Genomic DNA, 5,000 nt, shown 5'->3' with positions numbered 1-5,000 from the left:
CGCTGAATGCCCGGCCCCGGGAACCCTCCGGCGCCGGGGCCATAACTTCGGGGAGGAAGGTCCGAGCTCCGCGCGGTCGACGGCAGGTGAAAGGGGCCGGTGCGCCGCGGAAGGCGACAGCAGTCCCGTCAGGCTGCACCTCTGCTCGGGCGAACGGCGTCAGGAAAAGGGGAGAGCACTTCCCCACCGATAGCTCCGGAACGCCCGGACCCATTGGCCCGCGGCACCGGTGGCTGCTAGAGGGGCTCCGGCGCCGTCAGCCGGGGTACGTCCCAGGCCGGCCGGACGGCGGGCAGCCGGAGGCAACGGCCTGGAACGGAGCCAGACTTGAGTCGTTCCGTGCCGTGGGCAAAAAGGCAGGGCTGCGGGTCAGCGCAGTTTGGCAAACCTAGCCGCAAGTGCGGGAAGGGCGGAGGAGCACACGGACGCCGCCTTCCCAAACTGAGCCCAAAGTGCCCAGGCATGCCCCCTTGATCTCGCCTAATCAGTGAGCCCAAAATAATTTCAGAGTGTGGAAACCTGATCCAAAAAGGTCGAAAAGAACGGCCAGAGATCAAGTCCGAAAGGGGAAATCAGTAACAAGCAAGCAGAGTAATCATTAACCAAAAAGCGCAAAATTATGTTAAAAGTGTGAAATCATTAACCAAAAAGTCGAAAATAATGTCCAGAGACCAAGTCCGAAAGTACAAATAATTAACCAGTAAGCAGAGTCATCATTAACCAAAAATCGCAAAAGTAAGTAAAAAGTATGAAATCATTAACCAAAAATCGCAAAAGTAAGTAAAAAGTGTGAAATCATTAACCAAAAACTCGAAAATAATGTGCAGAGACTAAGTCCGAAAGGGCAAATGGTTAACCAGTAAGCAGAGTCATCATTAACCAAAAATCGCAAAAGTAAGTAAAAAGTGTGAAATCATTAACCAAAAATCGCAAAAGTAAGTAAAAAGTGTGAAATCATTAACCAAAAACTCGAAAATAATCTCCAGAGACTAAGTCCGAAAGGGCAAATGGTTAACCAGTAAGCAGAGTAATCATTAACCAAAAAGGGCAAAAGTAAGTAAAAAGTATGAAATCATTAACCAAAAAGCACAAAATTAAGTTAAAAGTGTGAAATCATTAACCAAAATGTCGAAAACAATGTCCAGAGACTAAGTCCGAAAGGGCAAATGGTTAACCAGTAAGCAGAGTAATCATTAACCAAAAGGCGCAAAAGTAAGTAAAAAGTATGAAATCATTAACCAAAAAGCGCAAAAATATGTTAAAAGTGTGAAATCATTAACCAAAAAGTCGAAAATAATGTGCAGAGACTAAGTCCGAAAGGGCAAATGGTTAACCAGTAAGCAGAGTAATCATTAACCAAAAGGCGCAAAAGTAAGTAAAAAGTATGAAATCAGTAACCAAAAAGCGCAAAAATATGTTAAAAGTGTGAAATCATTAACCAAAAACTCGAAAATAATGTGCAGAGACTAAGTCCGAAAGGGCAAATAATTAACCAGTAAGCAGAGTAATCATTAACCAAAAATCGCAAAAGTAAGTAAAAAGTGTGAAATCATTAACCAAAAACTCGAAAATAATGTCCAGAGACCAAGTCCGAAAGGGCAAATGGTTAACCAGTAAGCAGAGTAATCATTAACCAAAAAGGGCAAAAGTAAGTAAAAAGTATGAAATCATTAACCAAAAAGCACAAAATTAAGTTAAAAGTGTGAAATCATTAACCAAAAAGTCGAAAATAATCTCCAGAGACTAAGTGCGAAAGGGCAAATGGTTAACCAGTAAGCAGAGTCATCATTAACCAAAAATCGCAAAAGTAAGTAAAAAGTGTGAAATCATTAACCAAAAACCCGAAAATAATGTCCAGAGACTAAGTCCAAAAGGGCAAATGGTTAACCAGTAAGCAGAGTAATCATTAACCAAAAATCGCAAAAGTAAGTAAAAAGTGTGAAATCATTAACCAAAAACTCGAAAATAATCTCCAGAGACTAAGTCCGAAAGGGCAAATGGTTAACCAGTAAGCAGAGTAATCATTAACCAAAAATCGCAAAAGTAAGTAAAAAGTGTGAAATCATTAACCAAAAACTCGAAAATAATCTCCAGAGACTAAGTCCGAAAGGGCAAATGGTTAACCAGTAAGCAGAGTAATCATTAACCAAAAATCGCAAAAGTAAGTAAAAAGTGTGAAATCATTAACCAAAAACTCGAAAATAATGTCCAGAGACTAAGTCCGAAAGGGCAAATGGTTAACCAGTAAGCAGAGTAATCATTAACCAAAAGGCGCAAAAGTAAGTAAAAAGTATGAAATCAGTAACCAAAAAGCGCAAAAATATGTTAAAAGTGTGAAATCATTAACCAAAAACTCGAAAATAATGTCCAGAGACTAAGTCCGAAAGGGCAAATGGTTAACCAGTAAGCAGAGTAATCAGTAACCAAAAAGGGCAAAAGTAAGTAAAAAGTGTGAAATCATTAACCAAAAACCCAAAAATAATGTCCAGAGACTAAGTCCGAAAGGGCAAATGGTTAACCAGTAAGCAGAGTAATCATTAACCAAAAATCGCAAAAGTAAGTAAAAAGTATGAAATCATTAACCAAAAAGCACAAAATTAAGTTAAAAGTGTGAAATCATTAACCAAAATGTCGAAAACAATGTCCAGAGACTAAGTCCGAAAGGGCAAATGGTTAACCAGTAAGCAGAGTAATCATTAACCAAAAATCGCAAAATTAAGTTAAAAGTGTGAAATCATTAACCAAAATGTCGAAAACAATGTCCAGAGACTAAGTCCGAAAGGGCAAATGGTTAACCAGTAAGCAGAGTAATCATTAACCAAAAATCGCAAAAGTAAGTAAAAAGTGTGAAATCATTAACCAAAAACTCGAAAATAATGTCCAGAGACTAAGTCCGAAAGGGCAAATGGTTAACCAGTAAGCAGAGTAATCATTAACCAAAAGGCGCAAAAGTAAGTAAAAAGTATGAAATCATTAACCAAAAAGCGCAAAAATATGTTAAAAGTGTGAAATCATTAACCAAAAAGTCGAAAATAATGTGCAGAGACTAAGTCCGAAAGGGCAAATGGTTAACCAGTAAGCAGAGTAATCATTAACCAAAAAGCGCAAAAATATGTTAAAAGTGTGAAATCATTAACCAAAAACTCGAAAATAATGTCCAGAGACTAAGTCCGAAAGGGCAAATAATTAACCAGTAAGCAGAGTAATCATTAACCAAAAAGCGCAAAAGTAAGTAAAAAGTGTGAAATCATTAACCAAAAAGTCGAAAATAATGCCCAGAGACTAAGTCCGAAAGGGCAAATGGTTAACCAGAAAATCCGTCGAATAATGTCCAGAGACTAAGTCCGAAAGGGCAAATGGTTAACCAGTGGAAGGGCGATCAAGCGGAAAAATTTGCCCCGGTTACCCGGGATGGAGTTCCAGAGGTCCGGCCAGAGTTGTCAAATTCGTCCCGCTGATCGGACGCTTGTCATTCGGGTGGCTGGGGGTTGGCGGGGTATCTGCACAGTAGTAGGAGGTGGCAAGTCGGGACTTGGACGTTTATTCCAAGAGTCCACCCGAGCCTCCAGGTCTGCAGAGACCGACCCTAGCTGCCGCCCAACCGACTTTTAAGCCTTTTTCGGATGGGGATTTTTTCCCATTTTCGTCCATTTTTCGGGTTTTCTGTCGGGCTTAATAGGCGGCAGCCTGACCCCCGGCCGAGGCGGGGGGCGCACTCTCCCTTGCGTAAGGGTCCGGATTTGCCCCGGAAAGTGCCCCCGACGGCCTCCCGACCCGGGTGCCTGCAGGGCGGGGGGAAAGGGTAGTCCCAGCCGCAGGAAATCATTAACCAAAAGACTTAGCCGTCGGGGCAGAGGCTAAGACCCGGGCTGGTGAAATCATTAACCAAAAGGAATGCACCCTTTTCCGAAAGTGCAGGCCGAAATAAGGCGAGCCTTGGGCCGGGAAGGCCAAAACCCCCAACTCATGGAAGTGTATGGGGTCGGACTCGGCGACTTTCCCGGGCCCCGAGTTGACCTTTCCCCACGGGGGCGGTCAAGTTGCTCCCGCCAAGAGGGCACGTTGCATTTGCTGCCGCTCTAGTCCCCGGGCTAGTTAATCAGTTGCCGTCGGAAGTCCCGATGCCGAAATGAAAAATGGCCGTTGCGGCGATTTGGCGCCTCATTTTCGGAAGGACTACCGGCAGGCAACCCGCCGAATTGACACTTGCGATTCGGGTGGCTGGGGGTTGGCGGGGTACCCGGAGATTTTCGGGAACTCGATTTTCAGAACTTTTGCTGGCAGCGGTTGCACTTGCAAAGTGGCCGAAGAAGTGCTCCCTCAAGGAAGGACCTTCTTTTGAAATAAAAGACCTTCCGAAGAGTGCCTGGAAGTCATTTATGAGCATTTAAGGGTAAATCTGGCGGACTTTCCATGCTCTGTTGCCGGCTCTGAAATATCGCACAGTTGGGTCTAGGCCGGTAGACTGGCTGTGAAAACAGACAAAGTGTTTTGGCGAGCGAGAGAAAACAAGGCCTTGGAACAGATTGGGGGGTGCGGAGGCACACCACACCCACAGGAAAAGAATTAATGAAAAAAAAACCAAAGTCTATGACATGTCTGTTGGTACAGTGAGAAAAGCAAAGAAGGGAGGCTGCGATGGCAGAGCAAAGCCGACCTTCATACAGATATACATGTCAAAGAAAGAAACTATGCCCGCAAAAGACTTGGTGCGAAATAACAAGGCTCCTTGTGAACGGTTATCTTTGTCTGTCAGGCGCAGATTGTGGCGGCGTCGCCTGGTTTCCTTGGGTTGCACTACATGTATGTCCTATTCTCAAACGAAAAGTGCGTGCCCAGAATTTTGTCCAAGTTAGGCGACGCACGCCGGCTGGCATCACCTCTCCGTGCGAGCGCCGAAAGCTTTGGTCGACCTGTTTGGCTACGCTGGTCGCGGTTGCTCCTTACAGTCATGGGGACGGAAAACCGATGCGAGTTGACCAGGCGACGTCAACCAAGTT

The sequence above is a fragment of the Heterodontus francisci genome, unplaced genomic scaffold, assembly GCF_036365525.1.
Source record: "Heterodontus francisci isolate sHetFra1 unplaced genomic scaffold, sHetFra1.hap1 HAP1_SCAFFOLD_1011, whole genome shotgun sequence".
Lineage (NCBI taxonomy): Eukaryota > Metazoa > Chordata > Chondrichthyes > Heterodontiformes > Heterodontidae > Heterodontus > Heterodontus francisci.
This window is presented reverse-complemented; position numbering follows the sequence as displayed.